Here is an 8,392-nt window from a genome sequence, read left to right as displayed (position 1 = left end):
ACGGCTTAGTTTTGATTTTCAAAATTTCCATCCACCATCGATCGATGTCATCATTTTGGGTTTGCCGTAATTTCCATTCTGCCCAAGCAACGGAATACTGCTCGGATGTTCTTTTTTGTTCAAAATCGAGTTATTCATCCTATAAAAACCTCTTCCCTTAGGTATAATATAGGTTTGGTTCACCCTAACTTTCTTCAAAATTCCGCAGTGGTCAGAAAAAGCCACCGAAACCGTACGAAAATCGCTAACACTGCGGAACACGTTTTTGTCTCAGGCATCAAAATACCGCTATTAACTAAATTAAGGGTTGCTGAATCCATTGTCGTTTTCAAAAATATCATAGCACGTCTAGTTTTAAAGATATTGACTGTTGAAAATGCAAAATTTGACTGTTTCAGCAAACTTGCATGCAAGTTTACCAGTTTTTCTTGTTTGTCAATTTGTTTGCCTAATTTGCCACAGAATTAAAACTTCATGTGAAAAACAATACTTATAAAAAAATTTCATTATCTATACTTTCGATGCTAAAATAGTTATTTATGCAACAAGTTGCAAAATGATGATTTTTTCAGTACGGGTTGTACATTTATCCAACGAGGCTCGCCGAGTTGGATAAATACAACGAGTGCTGAAAAAATCGAGTTTTGCAACGAGTTGCATACAACATTTTTTGCTATTACGAATAATACCGTTTTAAGATCATTTCCAAAAGCACAAACAAATATTTCAATAGGAACCACGTGGACATACATCCATGTGTAGTATCATTTCAGTATTTTTCAATCGCGTAGGCTGCGACATAGTATCTACGATTGTCATATATTTTCTAGTTCACATCATACAGACTCATATTCCCTATTGGACGACAGAACATATAAGACGGGGCGTAGAGCAGCGGGTTCCACTGCCACCGCTACGAATGCCGGACGATCCGTTCCTAAATCAGTATTGGAAGATCGGTCAATCGTTGGAAAATGCAGTTTGCCGAAAATGGATTTTCTCGGTATCCATGGATGATACTATGCTTCGGAAGTAGGGTGCATTAGAACGCATCCGGGTGCGAATCGAATGCACCACTTCCGAAGTTATCTCGCATAGATTCTGAGAAAAATACAACTCCGGCGTGAAACCGATTCCAACTTTTTATCGCGCCGAAAATATCACCAGTCTCGCATCTGGATCGCACATCAGATAAAGAATCAGATGCTATGGCAGAAAAGACTGGGATATTTGGCTAACGCCTCCCAAACAGAACTGAAAAGTGCTACTTTTCAGCACCGAAACCAGTGCTGAAAAGTAGCACTTTTCAGCATTGTTTTTTTGGTAGGAAAAGCAGGCCATTATGTTGAGCATCTTATCAATGAAAAGTTGATTGATTTGCAACGGAATCGCAAAAAAATATTTTTTGATGGTTTCGGAAAGTATTGTATTTTGCCATATAAGAGGAACGAAGAATTTTGTATGCAGATTAATTAACGATTAAGTCTAAATTAAATCGTACAATTTAAACCAAATTATATCTGAAACGAAAGTTAAACTCATATTTTGCATGCTATCTGGACTAGATTACACTATAATTTGTTGTCTCACCCATACAATCGAATCCATTCAATATGCAATACAAATCTCGTTCTTTCTTGCGGTTTGTTCCCGAATGTGCATAAACGTTTGCATAATTAACATTATTGCTGTGAGCGTTTAAAATGCAAATTTCAAATGCGGGAACACCAAACGTGGTAAGATTTTTCACAAGAAATGGGATGTCTAAGCTAGATTTTTCTTGCTAGGGCGGTGGTGATTTATGTAATTGTTGCTAGGTGTCCTTTGATAGTTTTGTGTTACCTGAGGGTCTCAAACTTTAGTTCTGTCAGAATCTCAGCGCATGCAGTAACGGCTTAGTGTCGCGAGCCGAGATGTGCAGGGATAAGGATAGGAGTATCTTGACGGACGAGTGAGAGGTGATCGAAAGGTGGAAGCAACACTTCGACGAACACCTGAATGCCGCTGAGAGCACAGGCAATGAAGGTCGAGACAACGGAGGAAATGCCTTTGTCAGTACTATGGGTGATGGAAACTAACCAGTCCCACTTTGAGGGAGGTAAAGGATGCCATTCACCAGCTCAAGAGCAATAAAGCTGCTGGTAAAGATGGTATCGGAGCTGAACTCATAAAGATGGGTTCGGAGAGGCATCGGCTGATAGGCACAATCTGGGAAACAGAACAACTATCGGAGGAGTGGATGGAAGGGGCAATATGCCCCATCTACAAGAAGGTTGACAAGTTAGATTGTGACTACTTTTGAGTGATCACCACTCTAAATGTGGCCTACAAAGTATTATCCCAGATCATCTTCCGTCGTTTGTCACCTGTAGTAAACGAGTGCGTGGGAAGTTATCAAGCCGGCTTCGTTGACGGCCGATCAACAACTGACTAGATATTTACTGTACGACAAATCCTCCAAAAATGTCGTGAATACCATGTCCCAACGGATCACTTTTGCGGCAATTTCATGGCGGCATACGATAGTATCGACCGGGTAGAGCTATGGAAAAGCAACGATGGAAGGTGTGCAAAATCGTGAGATGGTTTCAGGCGAACATTACAGTTTGTTTGAATCCTGCCAAGGACTACGACAAGGTGATGTACTTTCGTGCCTGTTGTTCAATATTGCGCTAGAAGGTGTTATGCGGTGAGCCGAGCTTACGGGGTTCGATTTTCACGAGATCCAATCAATTTGTTTGCTTCGTGGATGATATGGACATTGTCGGCCGAACATTTGAAAAGGTGGCAGACCTGTACACCCGCCTGAAACGCGGAGCAGCAAAAGTTGTACCGGTGGTGAATGCGACCAAGGCAAAGCACATGGTAGTTGGTAGGGTAGCAGTGTTACGATAGACGGGGACACTCAGGGTCGGCGCTTGCTTGCTTCGGGTGGACCCACTTACCTTATCACCGGAACCGAAGTGGACAATAGAAAGAAAAGGCAAACCCACTGCTTAGGGAAACCAAGGCGGTCTGCTAAAGAAATAAGTGGCACATTACACAAAGAAAGTAAGCTTAACACAAATTTATTTAACAAAGATTACATTGAGTAGGGGAAAGATTTTCGTTGCGGCCGTGCAGGAGCGTATGGTGCCAGGTGGCGAGAGAGAGAGAGAGAGAGAGGAGAAATTACTTGCCATGCGGGTTGACTTGCTGGGCATCCTTAGCTTGCGGGCTCGGAAGTCGATTGGGCTTACATGCGGTCGTTCGTGCCTTGAACATGGTGTTTTCCTGAGGTCGCCCAAGGTGGGGGGGGGGTGGTCTTGCTTCTCATTCTGGGTTCGATAGTTGTTGCCGGACGATTTCCACCTTGCCGAGGACTTCCAGGGTTGTAGCTTTGCCGTCGACGTCCCTAACGCTCGCAGACGAAGAGTTAACTCATAGGATGTTCAGCGGCGACAAGCGGGCGCTCTCACCTCCAAAACTTCCGTTACGAAGGTACGAAGGTAGGTGGCGTGTGGAGGCGCTATGGCGTAACTCGCTGACCACCAGCGTTGGGCTCGCCGACCTTCGCTTGTTGGGGACTTTGATGTACCACCGTCGGGACTTCTTTACCGGTGATGGCAATTAGGATGGCTACCAGTTGGGCTCGCCGACCTCCGCTCGTTGGGGACCTTGCTGTACTATCGTCGGGGCTTCTTCTCCGGTGGTGGCAATTAGGGTGAATCTGGGGCTACCACTAACCTTCACCATCCAGCAAATATCCTGCGCCACAATCCGAACTTGGCAGGGGTCTTCACTCGCGGACGATTTCACTTGCCTCTTCAATCTGGCTATTTCGACCGAACTTCGCTCTTAATTGGCAAAAGGGTTTTACTTGCGAGTTACCCGAACACGCGGTTATTATCTGGTTTTCTTTCGGAGCTTGCTTTAATCCGTCCGTCGTTGTTGAGGGTTCGACACTATCTCCCTTCTCCAATCCGAAATAGGTCCTCTCTCCTCTTCCTCTTTTCCTTCTCCTCTCCTTCCTCTCTCTTCCTTCTCCTCTTCTCACTCTATCATTCGCTCGCTCCCTTCCGGAATTCTCATCGTGGGCAGGGGTGCCACACTCGTAGATTTGATATTGAGTTTAGGTAGATATGTGAGACGTATCTACTCTCGCTCATCATGGTCGTAGTAAGGGGTAAGTATGGAACTAAGGATTTACCATTTAAGACAATATATTCTGCTATTTCCCTGACAGATTTAATGTTGCCACTGTACTAAAACTCCTACTTCTACCCTATCCCTATCACTTGGCCTCCATAATGTGGGTATATTTAATTGGATCCGATGTGTCGGTAACAGGCCGGAGGATGGAATTGTGGACGATGCTCGAAGGGGACTTGCAAGCACTTGGAGTCATTGACCGTCTGTGTTTAGGACAATCTTTGGTGGTGTGCAGGGAAAAAGTGTGTGGCGGCGAATGATGAATCACAAGCTCGCCCAACTCTACGGCGAACACAGTATCCAGAAGGTGGCCAAAGAAGGAAGGATGCGATGGATAGGGCATGTTGCAAGAATGCCGGACAGCAACCCTGCAAAGATGATATTCGCTTCGTAATCGGTTGGTACAAGCAGGCGTGGAGCGCAGCCAGCCCTGTCGTCGTAAAATTTGAGCTTCTTAGTCGTCCCATTTTAAGGGGAGCGTTGCTAAGGCCCAGAGGGCGCTTGTACTCCCAGGCGTTAATGATGTCTTCGCATAAGAAATATCACAACTATTTTAATACATAGATACATACATATATTACAAATATCATAATACTTTAATATACATTCCTAACAAACGAAAACCAATATTCATTTGCATGAATTTAGTTTGTGTTCTATTTATATTAAAATTTGGAATCAAGAGTTCAAGTACATGGACTTAAACAATATTTAGTTGATTAATTTGCTAATAAAAAAATGATAGTTATTTTGTCCTTGTATCAATTGAATCTACTATAACAATGCCTTTTATACGCTATGTGACTATTTCCTAGAGTCTAAAAACTAAGACTATTACGATGTGCGCTTTGAAAAGAAATCTTAATCCATGAAATAAACTCAGTCTTGTAAAACCTATCACTCAGTGTGAAACGGATCATCTAATGCTAATCCAATAACCACATCAAACCTTTTAATTGTAAACTTTTTTGTTCTGCCTCAAATTTCAAATTTTATCTAATGTTCGGCATTTCGCTTTTAAAACAATATATGGTTATTGCATTTCGCTTTTCAAACAAAATTGTTAAAAATTTAAGCAAATTGATGCAATATTTTACGAGTAACGACCATATAAGTTTCTGGTACCATTCTGTCCGTAAGCTCAAAGTCAAAAGCATAATTTTGACAATTCAACTGAATTGTATGATTTTTTTATTACTTGATATTGTATTTATTTTTGTTTGATAAATTGACTTAGAACAAAATGGCATTGTACAGAATATGATGTTCGCATTTAATTAGAAATCCGTTAATTCGGTAAATATTATAGGACAGTTTTGCAGTTGCTTGAACCAAGCGTTTTCTAAGCTTTTTGACTTTTGATCTCAGAATTCAAAACGAAACGGTGAAACACGTTTTTCTGAAAAAAAAAAAATCAAGATAGAGCCAAATTCAAAATGGTCGCCAACATTATTTTAAATTAGACCATATCTTTCCTCCATGCGATGCCCCTAAGATTGATTTGTGTTTCAGCGAATATATAAGAAGAAAGATACGTGAAGAAATACATAGAATTTATCAAAAACTTTTTGTAAACAGTCAAGCTAGGGTCCAGTAATTTGAGTTTACCAAAACGCTTCTCCTGTAGTTTTATAAAATTCAAGTGAACTACGATGCAAACTTTAATTATAATAATGTATGCCTATGGTAACCGCGTTTCAGCGATAATTACTCAACCATAGCTCGAAACATCATTTTCAAGAAATATTATGCGTAGGCTCAGTCATGTAAGACTAGGAAAATTTGTAGACTTGACTAGAATGCAAAGAAAAGATTAAAGTTAGACATAAATAAATTAATACTTAAGACTTGATGTTTCGAATGTTTGATTATGTTTAAACGTATGGTAATATATGAAGCATACATATAGAAAGATATGTTATTTTTCTTTAAAAAAATAAGGCTGATACAAATATTAAATTTCTTTTATGTCCGAGACCACTTGAATGGTACGAGGGGGGGGGGTATAAAAATACAAAAGGAACAAAAAAATAAAAATGAAAAAAAAGTTTTTTTTCCGAATTTTAATTTTTAACGATAATTGTTAAACTTTTTTCAAACGTCCTCTGGGTTATTATTTTACTTGTTTTTTAATTTTAAAATTGAAAAAACCTAACTGATGTCAAAAAAAAAGGTGAATCTTTCTTTTTTCTCCCCTTCAAAATTTTCGGATTTTTGAAGGGGTGACATAAAAGAAAATTAATATTTGTATCAGCCTAATCAAATAATTAAGTTTACAAAGATTTTTTGAGTTTTCTAAAAGCAGGACATCTAGAACGTTTGAACTGCTTTTTTTACTTAAAGAAGAGGTGTTCGATTTTCAGCCAAACTAAGGCTTAAATTAAAAATGAAATATCGCTCTCGAGGTGATATAAAAATGAAAAAAGTCAACAATTTCTCGGGATTTCAATGTATTTCGCTATGGTTTTACCTTTTGTAGTTTAACGTTAGATATATTAGTGGTTCTTGTAATTGCCAAGTAGCAGTTACAGAAGGGTTTCAAACTTATTTCATCAAATTTAAAACACCAATATACTGTTCTGGGTGTATACTTGATTACGAAAGTTTATCACTATCACATGAAAATTATTGGTTCAAAATAAACAAGGGTATGAACTGACTGTCTATACAACATATATTATATAAGTATATATAATTATTCAGCTTTAATCTTTTAGATATTTTATCAAACTTCGAGAGTGGTTTTGGGCCCCTTAATGATCACGTGCTTTTATTGAAGGATCTCGCGAGATAATTTAACTAATAATTTCTTTAATTCCTAATATTAGGGATCAAGTGCATACAGCCCTGTAGGCAAATGCTTTTATATCGTAGTATCCATTTTATCAAGGGATTGTGCTAGTTTGCCCTAAACATTGTTTCCTCGTCGTTTCCTCGAACGTCAGTCCCTTGAATGTCTGTTCTCCGAGTATCCCGTTTCACGACTTTCTACATTTCAGAGTAGTGAACGGACCAGTCATCTGGTACGCATCCTGTTTCTGAGAACTATGTTTGCACCTTCATGGACTGCATCACTTCTCGAAGTGACACTTCATTCGAAAAAATGAGATTCGAGGAAAAGGGCTATTCGGGGAACTTTTATTCGCGGAAACGACATTCGAGGAAAATTAGCACAATCCTTTGATAAATAGTATGAAAAAATAATATGAGACAAAATATAGATATTATAAACAACGGAAAGAATATATATATAAAGAATAGAACGGAAAGAACTCACCAAAATAATAAATGAATTGCTTGACATACACAATACGCTAATCAACATTGATTCTTATTGCATCGCTCGTTCCCACAAGAGCAGACGACGTAACTAAAGGACCAAACTACTACTACTTTTCAATTGATATACGTTACCCAGACAACCAGAATGTACGTATAACCAAATTACCTTTTACGTTATGCGATGCTTATATGCGCAAAGTTTCACGTGTAAGATGTCGCGAAAATGCCTTATGCGTACAAAAGTGGAGGCGATATGCGTACTGACGTAGTCTCGTTGGTGGGAAGCGAAGATGAACCGACGAGTCCTGATGAAGCAGGGAGATGACGTATGATCGCCGATAGGAAGGTGATATTCCAGTAATAACTCCTGTTGTTACTTGGTCCAAAGACCGAATTGAACTTGATTGACTTCATTGATTCAAAAATCCTTATATAGGCCTAAAAGTGTTGCACCTAGTGGGTGCTACATAATTGAATTTGCCTAGAAGTAATGGGTAAAGCGTTCTGGAGCGCATATGCTGAGGTCAGCGTGACAAAATAATAATGGTCCGATCGTTGCCTATCGCGAATGATCGAACTGTTAATCGAGCTTCATGCACATGCGTGGAGCCTCAATGTTGGTTTATCGTTCGCGTCAGCATATATGTTTTTGTGTTACCACCGAATTGATTTTACAGGAGGTGGGCACATCTTTTGACTGGTGCACCACAGTACAAATTTTATATGATGAAAAATAACATGCAATGCGAGTGTGTTGATTTTCTTGCGAATTAGTCTGCACTCCTATGGGACTTAATTTATGATAACAAAGTTTTTTTGACAGCTGCTACGGATTGATCCGACTTGCTTTGTTATAGTAAACGGGACGAAACGGAATGTACGTACGAATTCATAAAATAGCGTTTTATGCGAGGAAACT

Source organism: Aedes aegypti, chromosome 3 (genome assembly GCF_002204515.2).
Source record: "Aedes aegypti strain LVP_AGWG chromosome 3, AaegL5.0 Primary Assembly, whole genome shotgun sequence".
NCBI lineage: Eukaryota > Metazoa > Arthropoda > Insecta > Diptera > Culicidae > Aedes > Aedes aegypti.
This window is presented reverse-complemented; position numbering follows the sequence as displayed.